Source organism: Macaca fascicularis, chromosome 11 (assembly GCF_037993035.2).
Source record: "Macaca fascicularis isolate 582-1 chromosome 11, T2T-MFA8v1.1".
NCBI classification, from domain to species: domain Eukaryota; kingdom Metazoa; phylum Chordata; class Mammalia; order Primates; family Cercopithecidae; genus Macaca; species Macaca fascicularis.
This window is the reverse complement of record NC_088385.1, coordinates 76,257,208-76,282,894: the sequence shown is the minus strand read 5'-3', so window position 1 is coordinate 76,282,894 and position 25,687 is coordinate 76,257,208. Positions and strand designations below refer to the sequence as shown.

General features: G+C 38.3%; 1 protein-coding gene across 9 annotated transcripts in view; it reads right to left on the bottom strand.

Annotated features, from left to right (window-relative positions):
- The window catches only part of FRS2 (fibroblast growth factor receptor substrate 2), a 109,229-nt gene that overhangs the window by 72,612 nt on the left and 10,930 nt on the right, over nucleotides 1-25,687 (bottom strand). For 2 of the 9 annotated variants that reach the window (XM_015431186.4, XM_074007390.1), the window contains exon 2: nucleotides 21,762-21,857. The exons of 6 other annotated variants lie outside the window; for them this stretch is intronic. The gene's annotated coding sequence lies outside the window, so the exon portion shown is untranslated. Of the gene's footprint in view, nucleotides 1-14,702; nucleotides 14,816-21,761; nucleotides 21,858-25,687 lie in introns of all 9 variants that reach the window. One more of the 9 variants, XM_065524556.2, reaches the window with a different exon arrangement.

Below are 25,687 nucleotides of genomic sequence, written 5' to 3'. Positions count from 1 at the left end.
TTTTGCTATATATTTAAATAATATGTATCAGGTCAGATGAGAAAAGGAAAGGAAAAAAAGAGAATACATACCAGTACTTCCCACATTTATCAGCGTAACTGTATTTGTAGTACTATTCTAAAACACTCGATAAATTCAAGAGACTACTAAAAGTAATTATAGTTTATGAAGGATCCAGGATCAAACCAATTAAGTGTTATAGAACCCAATTAAAACAAAATCAAATATAGTCTTTGGGGATATAGGGAAAAAAAAAACCCAACCAGACTTCTGGAACTCTTATTAACATTAAGACAATAAACTAAATTTTGAAACAATTCCCAGAAGTGTTAATGCTCAAAGTGACTCCTCCCCATGAAGAGAAATTTATGCAATACAAGCATGTCTTGCAAGCCAACTCAAATAGTGTTTGGGTAAAAATAAAAAACATCTGAAGACAACTTTACTGTCTCCTAATTTTTTAAAGCACTATGAGAAATTTTTAGGTTAGTATAAAAACATTAAAGAAAACATGAAAATAAAAATAAGAGAAGAAAAACTAATGAAACACTTCTGGAACAAGAAATGGTGTTCAGGGATGGATTCCAATCAACCAAAGGTGAAAATAACAGAAAAAAGACAAGGAACTCATGTGCAGAAACGTTCTTGGAATCTGCGTTGGAAACTAATCATACAAAGTAATCATCACAAAATGAGGTCCAATCTACTGGTTAAAAGCATAGAGAGCTTTTATGACATTTTTCCACGCAAACTCAATGTAGACTTTTCCTCCACTACAAATGCACAAAAGGTTTGTGTTGGTGCAATTTACTATGCCTATTCTCAGCCCTAGGATATTTTTGTACCCAATCTCAAATTGGAAATGAGATGCTATCTGTCCTCAAAATGTCGAGTTATTGGCAGAAACATAGTTCCGTGTCTAATAGAACTTATATGCTGTACCACAAATCTTTTAAGTGGTATTCTTTTTTAGATGTAAGACCACCCATATAGCTAAAACAATAAATCGAAACTTGTGGAACACATTATTTGCTGATGTATTAAAGCAAAAATTTTCCCTAGTATGAGAATACCACCTTAGTGCTTACTTACCCTATTGCTAAACAGATTCTTATTATGTATATCCTTTATTTTATGGAATTGGTATTTCAAGGTTACACAGCGAATCCTACTATTCCACCACTGTAAAAGCAGAGAAATGTTCCACAGAACTATATTTCCAAAACATTAAGCCAAAAGTTGACTACTACGAAAGAAAGTTCACACTTCCTTTGCTTCCACTTCCTCATTTGCTAATATGAGGTATCATGTGATATTCAGTTTTTAGAAACAAAAACTGGAAATCAGGAAATCAGAAGAGGCCAAATACATTGCCTCGCACCTGTTATCCCAGCCTTTTGAGAGGCCAAGTTGGGAGGATCGCTGGAGGCCAGAAGTTTGAGATCAGCCAAAGCAATATACTGAGACTCAATCTCTACAAATACAAATAAATACAATACAATACAATACAATACAATACAATACAATACAATACAATACAATACAATACAATACAATACAATACAAAACAAATTAGCCTAGCATGGTGGCACGCACCTGTACTCAGTTCCTGCTACTAAGGGAGGCTGAGGTGGGAAGATCACTTGAGTCTAGGGGTTTGAGGCTGCACTAAGCTGTGATCACACCACTGTACTTCACCCTAGGTGACAGACCTCAACTGATACACCCACCTCAGCCTCCCAAAGTGCTGGGATTACAAGCATAAGCCCCTGCGCCCAGCCAAATTTTAAAAATCTGTAAAAGCAATTTAATACTAATTTTCATTTGGGATTTAAAAAATAAAACCACTGGTGTTCTCATTTCTATCAAATGACTAAACTCTGCACCCCAGGGGTGATGTAGGGCATGAGAACCAACCCTTCCACTCTGCTTTCTTCTCCAAGCCATCATTCTCCATCTTACTCCTAGCACTGAAGAGGTAAGTGCAAAAACACTGTTCCACAACTTCGGCGGTTCCTACCAACTACTGCCCAAACTCCTCTCAACAGCCCAAAAGAATCTCCATTACCATCACGTAGAAGCTTGTGGTCTCTGGTGATAGACAGATGTATAAAAGAGAGCTGCTAACGCTCCTCTTCACACACCACACACAAGAGGCGACTGCATCACTTACTGGCAGCCATGCAATGGGGACTGTCAGTAGTAGGCAGAATTTTAAGATCCAAAATCCCTGCTCCATGATTTATACACCCTGTAAAATCTCTAGGACTATGAATATGATGGGATTTTACTTTCATGATCAGGCTAACTTTAAGAAAGTGGGATTATCCAGCTGGATAATCCTGAACTAACCTCAAAAATCCTTCAAAGGTGGGTCTAGAAGACAGAAGTCAGAGAGATTGGTGTGTGAGAGATTAGACAAAAAGGATATTCTCCACAGCTGGCTTTCAAAATGGAGGGGGGGGCATATGGCAAAGAATAAAGGCAACATCTATAAGCTGAGAGTGGCTCCCAGCTGACAGCCATCAAAGAAACAAGACGTCAGTCCTACAGCTGCAAGGAACTGAGTTCTGTCAATAATCTGAATGAGCTTAGAAGTGGATTCTTCGCCAGAGCCTATAGACAAGAAATCATCCCAGCTGACACCTTGATTTCAGCCTTGTGATATCCTGAGCAGAGAATCTAGCCACACTGTATCCAGATTTTTGATGTATAGAACTGTGGGTGCCACTGAATTTATGGTAATTTGTTCTGTAGCAAAATTAATAAGGGACTCCTTGGAGGGAAAGGCTGTAGGCGGCGGTGGTGGCAGCTGCTGCTGCTGCTGCTGCTGCTGAGATAATAGGTAGATTTCCTTCTAGCTTCAGCAACACCTCCAACAGGAAGACCAGAGGCAGACTATAAATTTGCCTGGAAACTAAATAAAGATCTCCATAATGGGGTACATAGCTTTGAAACCACACACTGCATTCATTTCCCTCATATTTATAATTACCAGACTGTATGTATTAATTTGCTTGCTGCTCGTCTCGCTCATCATAGTGAAAGCTCCATCAGAACAGAGATTATGTCTCCTCTGTGGAATACTTAGCACCTTAAAAAAGGTCTGGCACATAGGCATGCAATAAATATTTGCTGGATAAGCTGCCATCAACCAGAAATCACAGTGGCTGGGTATGGTGGCTCATGACTATAATCCCAGCACTGTGGGAGGTTGAGGTGGGAAGACTGCTTGAGCCTAGGAGTTTGACACCAGCCTGGGCAACCAGTGAGACCCCATCGCTGTAATAATTTAAAAAAAAAAAAAAAATTCACAGTAAACTGTGCTATATATAAGATTTCTTAGAATAACTTCATTATCAACTGGAAAAGCTGCATTCAACAAAGTCCATTCTAATAAATGATGTCCCTTTAATACAAAAGATAGGTGTTGGCCGGGTGCAGTGGTTCACACCTGTAATACCAGCACTTTGGGAGGCCGAGGTGGGCAGATCACTTGAGGTCAGGAGTTCAAGACCAGACTGGCCAACATGGTAAAACCCTGCCTCCACTAAAAATACAGAAATTAGCCAGGTGTGGTGGCGGGTGCCCATGAAACCCAGTTACTCAGGAGGCTGAGGCAGGAGACTTGCTTAAATCCAGGAGGTGGAGGTTTCCGTGAGCCGAGATCGTGCCACTGTACTCCAGCCTGGGTGACAGAGGGAGGCTCCATCCCAAAAAAAAAAAAAAAAAAAAGGTTGTTTCTCCACACAGTTGTTTCACAGGTGCTTCCACAGATGTCTACACTAATGCTGTCTAGTAAAGAATGCTTGTAACCTGGAAAATGTATCAACAACAATAGAATGATGTTTTAATAAACAATATGATAATGAAATCCCAACATCAACCGATTAAGATGGGGAATTTACTTTCAGGTGATACAGCCAATTCATCACCTCTTTTCACATAACCATCCACACCGTCCAGAGTTCAAGAATCCTGATATGCTTCAAGAAACTGAGAACCAGAAAAATCTCCAGATGAGCAGTGGAGCATATTTCTACAGTGAATCACACGTACATCTAATTTGTTTGTTATGCTAAACTGAATGTTGCTCAAAATTAAGTGTAAAAGTCCTAATATAATGCAAAAGAAATATTTCAACAATTATACCTTCTACTAAATACAATTTCTGGCACTTTCAAGAGCAGGTAACAGCACGAGATATCTAATTCTCTTTTGACACATCTCTTCTGCTAGAAACAATTACTTCTATTCCAAACTTCAACATGGTACACTCCGAAATGATTCACTGGTTGGTTGGGAGTCCCGACTGTCTTTCTACCCCAACAGAATCACTGTTACAAATGGCAGTTAGGTGCCATGAGCAGTCTGTACTTCAGGTACATTACAGAGCTTTGTGTCCTGGCAATTACATTGTGTACTTATTTATATCTTGTCTCACTCTTTCAAGGGAGGAGGGGGAAGGTTGTAATCATCATATGTAGCAATTTAATGATTTTTTTTTTTAAGGATTGCAATTCCTAAACAAGTCTTTTTTCAACAGAAAAAGTTCATCTTAAATTGGGACCATCTCAATTCAGATTGAAAAGAAGGCAGGGAAAAACACATATATTCCCCTTATTCTTTAAAATTAATTTTATAATGTAGAGAACAACAAAGTACTATTATGCATAATCCACAGAAAAGTAGAATGATTTAATCACCACAAATTCAAAAAACTTCCAAAAAATGTGTTCAGAATTAAGGGACAAAATTCGTTTTAAGGATAACAAAAAACACAAGTAAACCATTAATATATTCATTCCTCCCCCATCCACCAAAAGTAAAAACAACTTCACATTTGTGACCAGTGTTGGTTCATACCTTTGTATATGACTCACAAAACTATTCCTCAAAATTATTCCCTATACCTATTACATATAATCACATTTCCTCAAAGTAGGATCTAAAAAGGGGTGGAATTCTTCCTTTTCATAGACAGTTCATATATAAAAAGATGACAGTCTAATTCACGTTTAAGCCTGTATCTACAAATTTTATCTACTGAAATATTATCGTTGAATTAAATAAGCCTGCTAAGACTCAATCATAAGACCAGACTCATAATCAAAAGAATGTTCTAATAGACAGTATATTTGAAAGCTAAATGTATTTTCCTTATCATTGTTAGGCGCCCTGACCACATTTTCATTTACTAATTTAAATTCTAGATAAAGGCCGGGCGTGGTGGCTCAAGCCTGTAATCTCAGCACTTTGGGAGGCCGAGACGGGCGGATCACGAGGTCAGGAGATCGAGACCATCCTGGCTAACACAGTGAAACTCCGTCTCTACTAAAAAAAAAAAAATACAAAAAACTAGCCGGGCGAGGTGGCGGGCACCTGTAGTCCCAGCTACTCAGGAGGCTGAGGCAGGAGAATGGCGTAAACCCGGGAGGCAGAGCTTGCAGTGAGCTGAGATCCGGACACTGCACTCCAGCAAGGGCAACACAGCGAGACTCCACCTCCAAAAAAAAAAATTCTAGATAAAACTTCCTAACACACTGAGAAAGTATTTTAACAATTCCTCTCTATTCCCACTGCCAATTCCTCTTCCTCTGCCATACCTCGGTGTTCCCCACTTTAGTATGCGTGGGATATATACCCACTTTAGGTAGAATGTATATAATAACCAATCATGTCATAAGAAAGCTAATAGCTTTTCAATCCCTCAAGCCTTCTAATTACAAGATCTTAGTCTCTTCATGTCATTTACTGTTTTGTTTTTTTGGGTTTTTTTTCTGGGCAGATTTAGGCTCAGAGAATTTAACAGGTAACAGCATCTATCTAAAAGTTAATAGCATTATTTTGTTGTTATTTTAATGTTGCCATTGCCAACTATTCAAAGCCAGTGATACTAGTTTTCCATTTACAGTACCGATATAAAATTTCTCTTTAAATAAATGTATTTAAGGAAAAGAGTCATTTAAAGATATTAAGGAAATAACTGAATCTTGGAATGGCCCCCCAAAAAAACTGAAGTGTCAGAAACACTACTCTGACCAGAATTGTGGCCATTTTAAACTCAATTTTTTCTCCACATTTTCCGGCTTATTTGATGACCCCAAATTCTCAACTAAGCTCCAGATTCCAACTCGGGACACTGTACCAGCACATCAAATTCAACACCATTTTCTTTGGGGTCACCCCTCACCCCCACCCTACTCCAACCTCACCATCAAAACCTAGCTAAATTCTCCTATATAACCATTCACACAATCTAAACATCTAGAAGCTACCTGTGATTCATATCCCTCTCCATTCACTGAATTCCAGAATTTACCAGCTCATTCGTTCCACAAATAAAATCATGCATGCAAATAAAATCACATTATTTTAGAATGTTGTTTCTTAAAAACTTTCACACTCTATGAGAGGAGATATGTAGCCTTGTGGACGCTTTCTCCAAAATTGGAGGGTGGAGGGCAGAGGGGAAGGTATGAGATGGGACGGATTTGAAAAGGAATGCCCTAAAATATTAACAGGGGTCATTTCTACATGGTACATGGTAGAAACAAGTAAGTTCCATCTGCTCCATATTTTCCTGTAACTTTGTATGTTTTCTATATTTTTATCATCAAGAAAAAAATACATTCCAAAAAGTGGTCCCATCTGGACTTATGTCTCAATTCCTATTCAAGCATCCTAGTTCAACTCTCTTTAAATCCTCCCGCCTGTCCTCTAAATTGACCTTTGCAAAGGTCACTGTCCAATACATTATACACACAATTGCCTGAATAATACTCCTGAAAAGTCTTCACTAGGTTGCACTTCTAGTCAACAATCTTTAATAGTTTCCTATTGCCTATAATCATAAGAGTTGCCTACTCTGCCAGCTTTTAGGCACTTATCTAGCCCCAATTTTACCATCATAATAGCATTTTCATAGTATCTAGAATCAAACTGCTCAAGTAATATTTCCATCATTTACCAGCTGTGTCATCCTAGAAAAGTAATTTAACCTCCAGATACCTTGGCTAAGCATTTGTAAAAAGGGGGCTAATAATACCTCATAAAGTTGTTATAAGCATCAAGTGTGTAATAAAGGGACTGGTACATAATAGAAGCTCAATAAACAATAGTGTTATTATTCCTTTATAATCCTACACACAATCTCAGCTCAAGGCTGGTTTACCCACTATCACAAATACACCTGACTTTATGTGCTTGGCTCACAGTGCTTCCCATGCCCTGAATAACCTCTGCCAATCCTCCACTTCTTCAAGCTCCACCAGCTCTCTGAAACGTGCACAGGCCAGACTTCCCCTGCTTCTCATATTCTTTCCAGGGGTGTCCAATCTTTTGGCTTCCCTGGGCCACACTGGAAGAAGAACTGTCCTGACCACACATAAACTACACTAACAAGAGCTGATGAGCTAAAAAAAAATAAATAAAAATAAAAATAAAATAAAATTAAAAACAACCAAAAAAAACCCAAAAACCCTCATAATGGTTTAAGAAAGTTTACAAATTTGTGTTGGGCCGTATTCAAAGCCATCGTGGGCTGCATGAACTGCAGGTTGGACAAGCTTGCTCTACACCTCATGGCTCTTGTGGCAGGTGAATTAATACTCAACTCATCTCAAAACTTGTAGAGTTCGAAATTCTCTGTCTCAGCCTCTACCAGACTATTAGCAGTCTGAGGACAGTCATTGTGCCTTAGACGTTTATCCCTTGATACATTAATTCCTTGTATAGAATAGATCCACAACATAAAATTATTGTTTTGCATATTTTAGTCTTTCCTTTCCAACTAGACTGCAATCTTCCCATCAGGGCTAACTTATATCTTCTCTGTAATCCTAAAAACACATAGTATAATGCTACTGGCCTACTCTACATTCAGAAAAATAGCACTTTAGTTGACAAATCTCACATAAAAATACATGAGAGAAGATAGCAAGTATCTACTATAAAAGTTAATGTACACATCAAAAAAATCTGAAAAAACAAACAAGGTGTGATATAGATATTGGTGGAATTATCTTTTTCCTGGAATAACAGTTAAACTCTCATAATCACCTTACCATTTGATACATCTACTAGCGGAACACAGCAGACTTACCAGATCAGACTACTACTCTGCTCAAAACTCTCCAAGGACTTTCTATCTCACCCAAGTAAAAGTATTTACAATGGCCGGGCCCCTTGTTCTCTCTGCAGTTCCTTGAATACAGTAAGAAACAAATTAGCTCAGCTAGAGCTTTTACACTTGCTTTTCCCTCTCGTGAAATGTTCTCTCCCAAATATCTACAGGGCTCACTCTCCCATGCTCTTCAGGCAACCTCAGGAGAAACCCCTTTCCTTATCATCTGCTATGGTCTGAATGTTGGCATCCCCCTAAAATTTAATGTTAAAACCTAATACCCAACACAACGGTATTAAGCAGTAGGGCCTTTGGGGAAGTGAGGAAGTCAAGATGGCTCTGCTCTCATGAATGGGATTGGTGCCCTTATAAAAGAGGTTGAAGGGAGCTGTCTTGCCCCCTCTACCATGTGAGGATACAGCAAGAGGTGTCATCTATGAAGCAGAGAGTATGCCTTTACCAGGCACTGAATCTACTGGTCACTTGATCTTGAACTTCCCAGCCTCTAGAACTATGAGAAATAAATCTCTGTTATGTATAAGCTATCCAGTCTAAGGTATTTTGTTGTATTAGCCCGAATGAACTAAGACGGTAAGAGCACTAAGCTCACCCCACATTCCAACCCTTTCACCAGCTCTTTCTTCATAGTGCTTATTACTACTATCTGTTTATTGTCTCTTTCTAAACACCAGTCTGTAAGCTACATGAGTGCAGGAACTTTGCTTTGTTCACTGCTATGGCCCCAGTCCCCAGTACAGACAACAGGGCCCAATAGTCAATAAAGATTTGTTATATAAAGAAATGAATCTAGGTTGAATTAACTGACTCTAGAACATTCTATCTTTATATCTTTGTTTCCTCATTTCCTCATTCATACATTTGGAATAACACCTAAACCTTGCAGGAGATGTAAGGAGTAAGAGTGTGTGTGTAACTTAGAGTAGCATCTAGCACACAGAATTGTCCTCTGTTACCTATTGTTGTTAATTTCAGCCACTTAGATCCAATTATATTCTTAGATATAAATGTATGATTCCTATTTGTTATGCCCTAAACAATGATTTTTGTAGGCAAGTGGTAAAGACAACTAATATCTTCTCTAACCAAAAGTTACCATAGGCAAAAAGCTACAAAGTATAGAGTGTTTCCTAATAATGGTAAAACTACTCATATAACCGAAAGTTAGAATTGTTATACGCTATTATTGTAAGTGAAAACGTTTGGTTTATACATCTGATCTGAAGCCTGTAAGAGCTCTACCAAACCCAAACTAGGTTGCTGTTTTGACTTTAGCTGGAAACTTCAAAAATATGTAGATACACATATTTTATCATTCACAGGCTCCTTTCTATTGCAATGGATTTGTTCACCAGACTACAAGCTTTTTGGTTTTTTGGGTTTTTTTGTTTTTTTTTTTTTTGAGACGGAGTCTCGCTCTGTTGCCAGACTGGAGTGCAGTGGCGCAATCTCAGCTCACTGCAACCTCCGCCTCACCAGTTCAAGCGATTCTCTTGCCTCAGCCTCCCAACTGGGATTACAGGCGCCCACCACCACGCCCGGCTAATTTTTTGTATTTTTAGTAGAGATGGGGTTTCACCATGTTAGCCAGGATGGTCTCCATCTCCTGACCTCGTGATCTGCCCGCCTCAGTCTCCCACAGTGCTGGGATTACAGGCCTGAGCCCCCATGCCCGGCCAGACTACAAGCTTTAAGTGTAAATTCATGACAATATGTTTTACAACAGAGTTTTGACCATTTATCAAAAAAACACACTAAAACTTAAAAGAAAAAAAATAGTATTATCATAAGTCAAATATTAATGTTTTATCAGAAAGCTAAATGTAAGTTAAACTACTTGGCCTCCAAATCTGGTATACTATGAATTCACTGACTCTATTGTAGGAAACACTCTATACTTTGTAGCTTTTTGCCTAAGGTAACTTTTGGTTAGAGAAGATATTAGTTGTCTTTATCATTTGCCTACAAAAATCGTTGTTCCAATTAAGCACTATGTTTTTTTCCTTTTTCTTTTTTTGAGAGTCTCGCTGTCATTCAGGCTGGAGTGCAATGGCACTATCAGAGTTCACAAAGCCTCTATCTCCTAGGCTCAAGCAATCCTCCCTCATGAGCCTCCCAAGTAGCTACAACTACAGGTGTGCACCACCGCAGTCAGCTAATTTTTGTTTTGGTTGTTGTTGCTATTTTGTAGAGACAGTGTCTCGCTATGTTGCCCAAGCCAGTCTTAAACTCCTGGCCTTGGATTATCCTCCTGCCTCAGCCTCCCAAACTGTTAAGCATTATTCTGTAATACCCCTAAAATTTAGATTTTTATTATAGTCTCCATTTTTTAAATACTCCATTCTAGAGAACTACCCAAACAATCTAGACTGTGTTTATCATGCAAGCTACAGCATAGTTAATCAAAAGGTATTAGTGGATATATCCCTACAACAAGGAAATATTTATTATATTGAAGCACAGACATGAGAAAACAATCAATGGAATTTCTAATGGTAAATAAGCCAAAACTAGCAGCTAAATGCAAGGCCCACCAGGCATGAGTAAGCTGAGTATATTCCAAGTTTAGTTTTGTTCTCTTAAGTTTCCAATAATTTGAAGCAATAGGTTTGTTTCATAACACATCACTTACAGTTTCTAAGCACTATAATACTTAGCAAGTATTTATTTAGCATTTATAAATGCTATTTCTGATTAGCCACTTTTGACCAAAAGTATGTGTTCTGGGATGAGGAAAACAATAAATGCCGAAAATCTCCTGTTCATCACTGTTCTTCAGCTCCCAAGAAACATTTCAGTGTGTAGGAGATTTACTCCTCATATCAATACCAGAGAATACTGAATTAAAACCTAGAAGTAGCCAGGCGAGGTGGCTCACGCCTGTAATCCGAGCACTTTGGGAGGCCAAGGCAGGTGGCTCTGAGGTCAGGAGTTCAAGATCAGCCCGGCCAACATGGTGAAACTCCGTCTCTACTAAAAATTTAAAAAGTAGCCGGGTGTGGTGGTGGGCGTCTGTAATCCCAGCTACTTGGGAGGTTGAGACAGGGGAATCACTTGAACCCGGGAGGTGGAGGTTGCAGTAAGCCGACAGCACACCATTGCACTCCAGCCTGGGCAACAAGAGCAAAACTCCATCTCAAAAACAAAACAAAACAAAAACCTAGAAGCAACAGGCTAGTGCAGGAGAACTTACTCAGGTGCTGTGAGATAAAACACATGGTCAGCACTTACAAGATCCTGAGAGTGAATGCCTCCTTAAATTTTAAGTCCTACCTGCCTCCTTGACTCACTCTGGCCTTAGGTAGAGCCAGGAATGCACAGGACAGTCTCCCACAACAAAGAAGTATCTGGCTCAAAATGTCAATAATGCTAACATTTAGAAGCCCCAGTTTAAAAGAAAGAAGTGAGTTAGAATTCCAGCTCCACAACTCATTAGCTAAATGAACTACAGCAAATTATATAACCTCTCTGAGACAGTTTCTTCATGTATAAAATGGATACGTGCTTATACTGAAAGACTGCTAGGAGGAAAAACTGAGACAGAAACCCTAGGCACAGAGTAGACACTCTACAAAAGTTAGTTACCATTCTTCAGAGTAAAATCTCCATCACAGACAGAGCTCTGGCCCTCTCAAAGATGTATTTTTAAGTTATTATGGTACTATAATTATTTTCTTTATCTCCTATCAAAATTTAAGGAACTTGTAGAGTCCTTACCTTATTGGACTTTGTAGCCTCAGCCTCTACCACAAATGGACAAATAAATTCTAAGCACCTACCCATTACAATAAGGTATATATTGCATTGTGCAACATTGCCAAACATAAGAAAACATAATTCTTGCCCTGGAAAAATTCTGAAAAGAAGCCTAACAAGAAAACAAAACATACAGAAAGTTTTAACACACAGAAGGCACACAAAGAAACTCATGGATTGATGAGTAAAATTCACGTAAATAGTTGAAGCCACAACTGAATACTAATGGAATGCAGACGAAATAGTATTAAAGATATTTAATCCGGCCGGGCGCGGTGGCTCACGCCTGTAATCCCAGCACTTTGGGAGGCCGAGGCGGGTGGATCACGAGGTCAGGAGATCGAGACCATCCTGGCTAACACGGTGAAACCCCGTCTCTACTAAAAATGCAAAAAATTAGCCGGGCGAGGCGGCGGGCGCCTGTAGTCCCAGCTACTCGGGAGGCTGAGGCAGGAGAATGGCGTGAACCCGGGAGGCGGAGCTTGCAGTGAGCCGAGATCGCGCCATTGCACTCCAGCCTGGGCGACTAAGCGAGACTCTATCTCAAAAAAAAAAAAAAAAAAAAAAAAAAAGATATTTAATCCGGGAAAAGGCATATTTTAAATCAACATAATCCTACGTATATGCAGCTAGTATTTTCTAAAGGGAATGAAAGTACACTTAACAAACAAACATCAAAATGACAAGTACTATCATTTGTCATTTTAGCAATATGCAGCTAAATTTCTTTTCTGTTTTGTTTTTTTGAGGCGGAGTTTCGCTCTTGTTGCCCAGTCTGGAATGCAATGGTGTGATCTCAACTTATCACAACACCCGCCTGCTGGGTTCAAGTGATTCTCCTGCCTCAGCCTCCCGAGTGGCTGGGATTACAGGCATGTGCCACCATGTCCAGCTAATTTTTGTATTTTTAGTAGAGACATGGTCTCTCTATGTTGGTCAGGCTGGTCTCAAACTCCTGACCTCAGGTGATCCACCCGCGTTGGCCTCCCAAAGTGCTGGGATTACAGGCGTGAGCCATCGTGCCCGGCCGCTAAATCTCTTAATTCAGATGATGGCAGCACATTTTAACAGGTTCAAAGGGCATTTTAAGCAATTTTTAAAACCACATTAAATTTTAATGGGAGCTTATCAAATCCCTGACATCCACAATCCATAAATCGTCTGAGACAGAATAAGACCAAAAGGGCTGATGCCCAAATGTCTGAATACTTTGCTGAAAAGGCTGAGCTCAAACATACCCAAAGTGTGTTAGAAGCAACTTTTAAAATGCACAAATGTAACAATTATTTTTAAACCAACAATTTTAGGAAAACAGCAGTTCCTATCTAAAGCTTTTATAAATATAAGACACTGGCTTTGCAAATGTCAGCGGAGTTTTAAGATCTCTTTCTAAAGCAATAGTCTCTCTGTTTTGCCTGGTATCTTAATATGCCTTTAGTTTCAAAACTTAATTTGCCAACACTATTCCTCTCAAAACCTCAGGAATTCCATTACTAGTTTTAAACTAAATTAAAGGAAAATAGACTCATTCAACCCATGGCAGAAGTATGCACAAAGTGTTTGTTGATGCTCATAAATAGGCTGAGAAATTTAGACACATCTGAAGGACAATGGCTGTACAGTCAAGTCTGTTTTGCTCCACCATGGAACCAAATAGAGAATTATTGCTACCAAGTGAGACCAGCACTAGATACCTCTAAACTAAGTGGGCTATAACAGAACGTTATCTTCAAGGTAAGAGTTTTCGTGTATGTTTTCACTTCAGGGAAGAATAGAATATCCCTAAAAAAAACCCATATGGAGTCAAGTTATCCTGTCTCCCAAAACAATCCTTAAAGTGACTTCAACAGTAACCACTCACTTGCCCCCTAAAAAATATGAGATTTTTTTTAAAAGGAATAAACTATGCTTAACATACAGATGGTTCTTTGTCTTATCCCTAGAAATCTTCTTTTCCATTCCATTTCCCTTTTCTCAGATTCCATAAATCTTCCTGACAATTACAGCCATTTCTACTTTTCTTCCCTTTCCATCATCTCCTTCAAGACCTGATTCATCTCAACTCACCTGAATCACAGGTATCAAGATCCCCTGGGTGGAACTAGTAACTATTTTCCCATTTCCCTGTTACTCCATTTTATATGACTCAATGGAAATACAGATTCATAATTCCAAATTACTTTTTTTTGTTTCTCTGTCTTGTTTTAAACTCTCCATTTCCTCTACCCCTAGCCTCTGGCCAAATTCTTTTTTAAACACAATTCATTCACAAGATACAGGTTATCTACATAAAGTAAAATTACAGTGACTGCTAGTAATGAAAATAATACATTTTTGATGAAGTAAACAAGTGAAAGCCAGTTGTTTGTACAAGAGTGATCAGTGCTTGCAACTACATAATAAAAATAGAGAAAATAAATCTAATTATAAACAGCATATAACCAAACTAGTAATATTTTTTGCAGAGTACCTTATAAAACTAACATTCTATCTTTAGAAATGAATACACGAAGAACAATTCAGAAATATTTATCAAAAATGCTAATGTATATCCACTGGCACAGAAATTCTACTTCTAATTTTAAAGTACTGATATATATTTGCACGGGCAAAATATGTATACAATATTCATTAAATCATTATTTTAAAAGCCAAACATAGGCCCAGCACTGTGGCTCACACCTGTAAACCCAGCAGTTGGGAAAGTGAAGATAAGAGTCCTTGAGGTCAGGTGCTTGAGACCAGCGTGGACAACACAGTGAGTGCCTGTCTCTACAACAAAATTTTAAATGGAGGTATGTACCTGTACACCTGTAGTCCTACGTACTTGGAAGGCTGAGTCAGAATGATCGCTTGAGCCCAAGAGTTCAAGACCGTGGTGAGCTATGATTGTGACACTGCACTTTAGCCTGGTACCTATCTCCAAAACACACCAAAAATAAGAAACAAACTTAATGTCCACCAAAAAGGGAATTTATAGTACACTCCGTTCGATGGATACTATATAGCCATTAAAAAGCGATGTATGGGCCAGGCGTCGTGGCTCACGACTATTAATCTTAGCACTTTGAAAGGCCGAGGTGGGCAGATTGCTGGAGCTCAGGTATTTGAGAGCAGCCTGGGCAACATGGCAAAACTTCGTCTTCATAAAAAATACAAAATAATCAGCCAAGCAGGTGGCTTGTGCCTGTGGTCCCAGCTACTTCAAGGGCTGAGGTGGGAGGATCGCTTGAGTCCAGGAGGTCAAGGCTGCAATGAGCCAAGATTACACCACTGCACTCCAGCCAGGGTGACAGAGCAAGAGAGATCCTGTCTCAAAATAAAAAAAAAAGAAAAAGAATGTGGTTATAAATGTAGAAGACAAAGTGCTATAAACAGCAACTGCCTCGGGGTATGGGACCTAGTAGATAGAAAGGTAGGAAAAAAGACTTGCTTTTCACAATAAGCCCTTTTGTATCTTTAAATTTCAGATCATGTACACATACTAAACTTTTGTTAAAATGAGTAATTTTTAAAACAGCAAAAGAATTTAGGACATTCTCTCAGATCTTCTAATCCATAAATAGTTCTACTCTTCTATCTCTAGGCACTTTTAATTTGGACTGAAAATCTAGACTACTAGAGGTTACCAATAACCACAGGTAAAGGACTTATTTCTTCTTTAGTGAAAAGTATAACTATGGCAACTTCGCATCAACCAAAACAAAACATAAGAAGTCAAGAAATAAACGAAGAATGTATCTTACTCTAAGCAATCTGTTTACAGAAATAACACTGAATACAATACAATTTTGTTAGCACTCTACAAACTGCTTCACCAAAAGAGAAAACTATCTGGCTGAAATTTCTGGTTATGGTCTAGATCTCAAATGGCTACATACACCAGAAATATTTTGTAAAGAACCTAAGAAGTGCTAAAATCATTTGAATCCAAAAGGCAGTTAAAAACAAGAGAAGGAGGACAAAAACTTGGGCAAAAGTTTCAAATGAAAAAAAAAAAAAAACCCACACATTTTTAAGGTACTTTTCTATTGGAATTTTTCTTTTTAGCTCTTAAATTCCAAATAAGCTGAATGCTACAATCCCTCAATTAGTCATTAAAACTCAAGAAATTTAAAGAAACACTTCATCTCTTTTTCAAGCTAATTTTTAAATGTTGCTATTTAATATGATTTTTATTTTTGCTATTAGATAAAGAACTATTAATCTGATAGCAGCCAATACTACTCAGGTCCCCTCTTCTTTCTCAGATTCAAACAATCTGTTTGATTACAAAACTACAAACCAAATTCTTTTTTTTTTTTTTTTTTTTTTGAGACGGAGTCTCGCTCTGTCGCCCAGGCTGGAGTGCAGTGGCGCGATCTCGGCTCGAAATGGGGAAAATACATAACGGTAACATTATAAAGAGTAGTGTATTTTTTGTTAAAATCCTTTTACTGTGTCTCTTGTTAACAACGTTATGACTTGGCCATCTGAACATACTGCTACATCAGTATGTTTTAGACTTGATGACCTATTTTTTTAAAAATCAAACTATATAGCCCAAAGGTTTGTTGTCAAAATCAATTACAATCTCTTGAGGTGTAGAACATACCTCAGCAAAAAAAAGATGTTAGCTAGCATATCAAACAATCAGTATATTCATTTGCCAGATTCAAACATTTAGGCCAATGACCCCCAAAAAAGCCAAAAAAAAAAAAAAAAACCCAAAAACTTCACAAAAGGTATAGTTAAGAAAACAGGATGTAAAAAACACCTCAGAATATGTGGTTATTTACATATCTTGACAATTACAAAGAAAAAGGACAAGAATGTCACCAACTTTTTCTTTTCTTTTTTTTGAGATGGAGTCTTGCTCTGTCACCCAGGCTGGAGTGCAATGGCGTGGTCTCGGCTCACCGCAATTTCCACCTCCCAGGTTCAAGTGATTCTCCTGCCTTAGTCTGCTGAGTAGCTGGGACTACAGGCACATGCCAACACACCCAGCCAATTTTTGTATTTTTAATAGAGACAGGGTTTCACCATGTTGGCCAGGATGGTCTCGAACTCCTGACCTCATGATCCGCCTGCCTCGGCCTCCCAAAGTGCTGGATTACAGGCGTGAGCCAGCACATCCGGCTAATTTTCATTTTTAACTGTAATTTTATATTTATTGGTAAACTACTACAGCTCAAGGGCGACTTAGGTATTTCATACATTTGATTAATGAGTACTGCTAATGATAATTATAATCATATCAAAGTCAAGGATTCACAACTATAAACAACAACAACAACAAAATTTAAACTCATTTAAAGACAGTGAGTCCAGGACCACCTAAGTTAGAACTAGTAGTTCCTTAAGCTATTTTGGAGATTTAAAAATAGCCTGACAGCCCTTATATACTGTCTGAAATATAGTTTCATACACAACCAAAATAACCAAATTCCTTTTTTGGACAGGAAATAAAACTCAATATGTTTTACTTGACAATATAAAAGTCTGATATGCCATAGGGGGGGAAAAAAACCTCAATGTGCTAATGCCAGTTATCACATGATGATTAGCAGCTCTGGTTGGGGTTACAGCCATCATTAATAAAAACAGAAAACCCAATAAATAATAAATATATTTTGGCCAGGCGCAGTGGTTCACGCCTGTAATCCCAGCACTTTGGGAGGCCGAGGCGGGTGGATCACAAAGTCAAGAGATCGAGACTCTTCTGGCCAACATGGTGAAACTCTGTCTCTACCAAAACTACAAAAATTAGCTGGGCATGGTGGCACGCACCTGTAGTCCCAGCTTCTCGGGAGGCTGAGGCAGGAGAATCGCTTGAACTCAGGAGGCAGAGGTTGCAGTGAGTCGAGATTGTGCCACTGCACTCCAGCCTGCTGGCAGAGCGAGACTCCATCTCAATAATAATAATAATAATAATAATAAATGTATTTTATTTTGTAGAAAATTTTTGGATGCCAGCATCTGAAAATTAATGAAAAATAGAGTAATTTCATTTTTTTCCCAAATGTTCTAGGAAAGCAAAACGCCAACTAAAAACACCAGGCTCTAAGTACGGACAAAACAGTTAAGTTTAATCAGGAAAAACATTTGTGTGTGCTAGATGAGAAGGACAGAAAGATACCAAAGAACTACAAATATATGTGTGTGTGTGTGTGTGTGTATGCATGTTTATATATGTGTGTGTATATATATTTCTTTTCTTTAAACCCTAATGGCTCAATTGATACCTCATGAAATAAGTAATGACATCAAGATGACTGATCAGATCCCAAACTTAAGGAAATCTAACAGGATGAAGAGTAAAGTTTATGACTGTGCTCTCCACACTCCATTTTTGCCCTTTACATTCTTTCATTTCAGAATGACCTTAGCAGTTTATAACTAAAGGTCTTAGCCATAACTCTCACGAAGACATAGTCAATACAAAACAAATAATTGTAAGCTTAATTTTTTTTCTGAGACAGGGTTACTCAGGCTGGAATCCAGTGGTGCGATCATGGTTCACTGCAGCCTTGACCTCCAGGGCTCAAGCAATCCTCCCACCTTAGCCTCCTGAGTAGCTGGAATTACAGGTGTACACCACCACACCCAGGTAATTTTTTGTATTTCTGTAGAGATGGGATTTCACCATGTTGCCCAGGCTGGTCTTGAACTCGTGAGCTCAAGCAATCTTCCCACCTCAGCCTCCAAAAGGGCTGGGATTATAGGCAGAAGCCACCTAACCAAGCCTTATAAGCTTAATTTTTATCCTGGAATGTACCCTCATTTTTCTTACACAGAGTTGGTGCAAAAAAAGAACCAAGGAGCAAAATGAAGCCAGTATCTAAGATGTGGGACAACTTACAGAACTCTATCCCAAACACTACCTGAAGACCACTCAAGATTACCTATTGACTGAGTAAATCAGATTCCCTAAAAGGCACCAAACACCTGCACAGAAGGTTAAGAGTACATGCTATATTTGAACCTATACAGATCTAGGTAAAAATCCTGGGGCTCCATTATTATCACCTGCCTGACCTTGGGAAGGTTACTTAACTCTCTGAAGCCTCAGTTTTTTCATCTATAAAATGGAAAGAGGAATAATAATTCAGTAGAAACTCTTTAACAGACTTCTACTGTATCAAACTTACAAAAATAAAGCTCTCCAATCCCTCCATAAATCAATCCCTAATGCCCAACACAGGCTCATCACCTATACCTAGTAGTCTTCTAAGCAGACCACTTTCTTAACATGTCCCTACCCTTCTGCACTTAATGTTTAATAAGAGCCAGCTGTCCGTTCCCAAACCAGTTTATACCAACTGTACTTGTTATTGTAATTATGTAATGTAAGATCATATGAACTGAATTATGAGGAAAAAGAGGTTGTTTCTGTGAAAATTATGTTGAAAAGTTCAAAAAGATTCAGCGGCTAGTATTTTTTAAAGTTATTATGGAATTAGGTGTACGTCAAAACAGCTTTAAGTAGGAGGAAAAGCATGCAAACGTAGAAGGATTTTATATACAAGTATACCTCAAAGATATTGCGGGTTCTGTTCCAGACCACAGCAATAAAGCAAATTTTGCAGTAAAGCAAGTCACAAATTTTTTGGTTTCCCAGGGCATACAAAAGTTATGTTTACACTGTACCATAGTCCATTAAGTGTGCAATGGCATTATGGCTAAAAAAAACACACATACCTAAATTTTAAAATACTTTATTACTAAAAAATGCTAATGATCATCTGAGCCTTCAGCAAGTGGTCATCTTTTTGCTAGTGTAGGGTTTTGTCTCAAGGTTACAGCTGCTGACTGATCAGAGTGGTGGTTGCTAAAGGCTGGGGTGGCTGCGGCAATTTCTTAAGGCAACAATCACTTGCCGCATCAAATGACTTTTCCTTTCACAAAAGGTTTCTCTGTAGCATGTGGTGCTAATTTACTGCGTTTTACCCACAATAGAACTTCTTTCAAAATTAGAGTCGTCAATCCTCTCAAACCCTGCCACTGCTTTATCAACTCAATTTACATAATATTCTAAATCTTTTGTTACCACTTTAACAATGTTCCTAAAATCTTCATCAGGAGTAGATTCCATCTCAGAAACTATTATTTGCTCATTCCTAAAAACCAATTCCTTATCCGTTAAAGTTTGACCATGAGATTGCAGCAATTCAGTCACATCCTCAAGCTCTAGTTCTAATTCTAAATCCTTTTGCAATGTTCACCATATATGCTGTTACTTCCTCCACCGAAGTCTTCAATCTCTCAAAGACATCTATGAGAGCTGGAATCAATTTCTTCCAAACGCCTGCTACTGTTGATATTTTTACCTCCGCCCATAAATCACAAGGGCAAACACAAAGTCGACATTAAGATGTTCTTAATGACATCTGGAATAGTGAATCCTTTCCAGAAGGTTTTCAATTTACTTTGCAGAGATCCATCAGAAGAATCACTACCTATGGCACCTATAGTGTTACAAAATAGTATTTCTTAAACAGTAAGACTTGAAAGTCAAAATTACTCCTCAATCTATGGACTACAAGAACAGATGTGTTAGTAGGCATGAAAACATTAATCTTGTACATCCCCATCACGGCTCTTGAGTGACCATGTACATTGTCAGTCAGTAGTAATATTTTCAAAGAAATCTTTTCTTACGGGCAGTAGGTCTCAACAGTGGGCTTAAAATATTCAATAAACCATGTTGTAAAGAGATGTGCTGTTATCTAGACTTTGTTGTTCTATTTATAAAGCACAGATTGGATTTACCATCATTCTTAAGGGGCCCTAGGACTTCTGGAATGGTGAATGTTAACTTCAAGTCCCCAGCTGCATTATCCCCTAAGTAGAGAGTCAGCCTGTCCTTTGAAGCTTTCAAACCAAGCACAGATTTCTCTCCAGCTATGAAAGTCCTAGATGGCATCTTGCAATAGCCAGATGGCATCTGTTTCACCTACATTAAAAATTTGTTGTTCAGGGTAGTCACCTTCATCAATTATCTAAATTAGTTCTTCTGGGGAGGCATGTTGGCTCAGGCCTGTGGTTCTGGTGCATAAGGAGGCGAGCCCAGGAGTTCGAGACCAGTCTGGGCAATACAGCAAGCCCTCATCTATATAATAATAAAACATAATTCTAAGAAAAATGATAAATAAATAAGTTATTCTAGGTAACTTGCTGCAGCTTCTACATCAGCATTTGCTGCTCCCCCTTGCATTTTTATGTTATATAGATGGCTTCTTCCCTTAAACCTCATGAACCAACCTCTTCTAGCTTCAGACCTTTTTTCTGCAGCTTCCTCACCTCTCTCAGCATACAATTGAACAGAATTAGGGCCTTGCTCTGGATGAGGCTTTGGCTTAAGGGAATGTTATGGCAGGTTTGATCTTCTATTCAGGCCACTAAAACTTTCTCCATACCAGCAATAAGACTTTCACCTTCTTATCATCTGGATGTTCACTGGAGTAGCACTTTTCATTTCCTTCAAGAACTTGTGCCTTTGCATTTACAACCTAACTGGCACAAGATGCTTCTCTTTCAACATGCCTTCCTCCCTAACCTTAATCATTTCTAGCTTTTGATTTAAAGTGAGAGATGTGTGACTCCTCCTTTCACTTGAACACTTAGAGGCCATCATACGACTAACTGGCCTAATTTCAATATTTGGGGTCTCAGGACAGGAAATAGGGAACCCTGAGGAGAGGGAAAGAGATGCGGAAACAACCATTCGGTGGAGCAGTGAGAACACACACGTTTATTGATCAAGTTCACCATCCTATATGGGCACGGTTTGAGGTGCTCCAAAACAATTACAATAGTGACATCAAAGATCACCAAAACAGATAGAATAATGATAAAAAGTTTCAAATACTGTGAGAATTACCAAAATGTGACCCAGAGACACGAAGTAAGTACATGCTGGCTGGAAAAATGGCACTGATACAGAATTCTGAATACAGGGTTGCCACAAATCTTCAATCTGTTAAAAAAAAAAAAAGGAATTATCTGCAAAACACAAAAAAAATGAGGTACGCCTGTATTACACTGAAAGTGCCTTATGTTCTCTCTTCTCCATAAAAAAGAGAATCTATTAGGATACTTAATGGATAATGCTGCGTGGCAGTGGATTATGCCAAAAAAGGCAATCCAGAACTCTAATCAAAGGACCCATCCACAAACAAAAACCTTGACACTATAGGGAAAAAGTGAAGGAATGTATATTCTAGTTAAAATAAAAAATATTATTTTTTATGATTCCTTGTAACCAACATTTTCAAGTATCTACTCAATATATCACATAGAGGATCTTTATATGTGGTTACCTCAAAATTTATAGAATTATTGTGAAGACTGGAAAACATGCACTTAAGTACAGTGTCTGAATCTTAGTAAGTATTCAATTAAAACCTGTTTAGGTCAGGCATGGTGGCTCATGCCTGTAACCCCAGCACTTTGGGAGGCCGAGGGGGGTGGATTACCTAAGGTCAGGAGCTCCAGACCACCCCGGCCAACACGGTGAAACCTCATCTCTACTAAAAATACAAAAAATAGCCGGGCATGAAGGTGGGCACCTGTAATACCAGCTACTCAGGAGGCTGAGCCAGGAGAATCGCCTGAACTTGGGAGGTGGAGGTTGCAGTTAGCCGAGATCGCACCACTGCACTCCAGCCTGGGTGACAAGAGCAAGACTCCATCTCTAAATAAATAAATAAATAAATAACCTTCTGTTTTACTTTAAGAGTTGTTTGCGTGTATGTGTGTGTGTGTGTGTGTGTGTGTGTGTGTGTTTAAGATGAGGTCTTACTATGTTGCCCAGGCTAGTGTTGAACTCCTGGGTTCAAGTGATCCTTCCACCTCAGCCTCTCAAGTAGCTGGGACCACAGGTGCAAGTCACCATGCCTGGCAGGTTTTAATGTCTTCTGTTGTTACCATAATGATCTGCTGCTCTAACAATACAGTACTGCTGTCTCCCAAGACATACAGAAAAGTAAAAGATGCACAATTTTCTTATTGTTTTGTTATTTTTGTATTCATGTATGTTACACATACAGACTTTAGACATTATTAGCCATATAAATTCCTAAACAGCCATCAAAAAAAGTCAAGGCCAATACTCTTGAGAGCTCCAGGAGACTGTAGTCTCCCAGGGGTATACTTAACTATAAAGATAAGGCTACAGTAATGTATTAACATGTCAGCATGACTAGGCACTTGAAACTGACAACATAGGAAAAATGAATGAGGCGCTGGCGTGGTACCAGTGGAGGAAGCAGCAGCCCTTTGAACAGGGAGCAGACAGGAAGAAAGGTCGAGAATCCAAATTGAGGAGAGTAACTAGGAGATAATGATAAAAAGCAATGGAGAAGCAATGTAGAAACTGGCAATCGTTTTGTAGGTAAACCTGTAAGCTAAAGAGAAGGATGTGGTGATTCAACCTCTAGCTCAAAACTGTGCAATACTGGCACAGATATTAAAAAGCTTTTCCGGGCCGGGTGCAGTGGCTCACGCCTGTAATCCCAGCACTCTGGGAGGCCAAGGTGGGAGGATCATGAGGTCAGGAGATCAAGACCATCCTGGTTAACATGGTGAAACCCCATCTCTACTAAAAATACAAAAACTCAGCCGGGCGTGGTGGCAGGCGCCTGTAGTCCCAGCTACTTAGGACGCTGAGGCAAGAGAATGGTGTGAACCAGGGAGGCGGGGCTGGCAGTGAGCTGAGATCGCGCCACTGCACTCTAGCCCGGGCGACAGAACGAGACTCTGTCTCCAAAAAAAAAAAAAAAAAAAAAAAAAAAAAGCTTTTCCAATTAATTAAAAGCAATATCACATTTTTTAAAGTTCATGTCATTATGACATTATAATCAATTTTACTCTTCATGAAAAACCTGTTACCTAAAGAAATGCACTCTAAAACCACAACAGTGAAGTACCTTTCTCACCTACTAAGTTGGGGGAAGGGGAAAGCAGCACTAATACCCAATCTAAAAGAATACAGTGAAACAGTACTAGTAATACTATCCTTTTGAGAAGCAATTTAACCACATTTCAAGACTAAAAAACTCTCATATCCTTTGACTCAAAAATCATACCTGGCAATCTACCTTAAGGAAATAACTAGAAATATGAAGAAATCCATATACTCAAAGGTGTTTTCTGCAATATTTCTCTTTTTAAGCTTAATTTCTTCTTTTTATATATTTTGCAACATTTCTTATGATAGCAAAAACCAAATATGATGGTGACATGGAAAATACTTAATATAAAGTTTGTAAAAAGCAGCAAACAAAATTGAGCATATACTGTGATATAAAATGGATATGAAAAAGGCGATAAAAACTCCAAAATTGACTGTATTAGTGATAGAATTAAGAATTTTTTTCTATTTTTGTAAACTTTCTGAGATTTCACTTTTTGAATTAAAACAAATTACATTTTTTAAAACATGAATCTCCAAAGATTACATACTACATGACTTCATGCAACATTCTCAAAATGACAAAACTAGTGGTTGGGGGGCACGGGGCATTGTAACTACAAAGAGGTAGTGCTAAGGAGTTCTTTCATGGTGATGCAACAATTTTGTATCTTGATTGTGGTATTGTTTCTATAAAATTACACATAGGATAAAATTATACAGAACTATATATACACATGCACACACAAGGAACTTCAGGTTTGAAAAGTGGTGAAATCTGTATACCATATGTTGTCTCATTAACAGTAATGTATTGATGTCAATTTTTTTGTTCATAAATGACATCTATATAAGATGTTTTCATTGGGAAAACCAAGTGAAGGTATGCAGGACTATTACTTTCCAACTTCCTGTGAGTCTATTTCAAAATAAAATATTAAAATAATACATGCACTAGCATGTATAACATTAAACTTTCCTGAGAGTGGGAGATGTGGGAATGTAAAATGAGCCCTGTAACATGTAGCTTTCAAGGCACTAACCTATTAACTATTCACAAAACCCCACAGAAAGCAAATGGCCATCTTTAGATTGAATGTAATTTACTTAAGTCAGGTTTTAATAAAAGGCTTCAATTTAAATGAAAATATCAGTCAATTTTCAGAACATGCTTAACTGAATAGTTTTGAACCTCAAAGCCTATACTTACAATGTAATTTATTAAGTAAGAGCCCTTGGAACTTTCTTCCTTGCCAGAAAACAGTTTCAACAGATATAAACGATATTTTCTTACACACATTCACTTTAAATATATAAATGACTATACACACAAAGGATATAAAAGCTTATTACCTCTGGACTGTGCTCCATGACAGCAATCACATCTGTCTTAATTAAACATTTTAACACAATGCCTAATATATAGTAGGCTCCCAATAACTATCTACTGACTCAGTCAGTCAATGGATGAATTCATGTTTTAACCAAGGTTCAATGCCCAAGTCTCTCCAGCTATAACTGGGAATGAGAGGTAGAGGGTTACAGGGGAAAACGGGCCCAGCTTCTACCAATTTACCAGATCAAAGGATTATATTAACAAACACTCCCATAATATCAACGTAAAAGTTTACCTTAGGAAAACCTTAAGTCACCTCCTCTAATCACTCAAATCTTAAAGGATTGTTTAATAAAAAGAAATGATCTGGTATCAAAAAATCTGCCTAATTTTTGTCACCTAATGCTTCAGAATTTTCTTTGCTATGTGCAACTCTATCGACTTTTTGATCCGACAAATCTTAGCTAGAGTTATGCAAAGTATCAAAAACCTCTTCTACACAAGCCTTAAACTCTCAACAATTATATATACACAATTACATATACATTATACATGTATA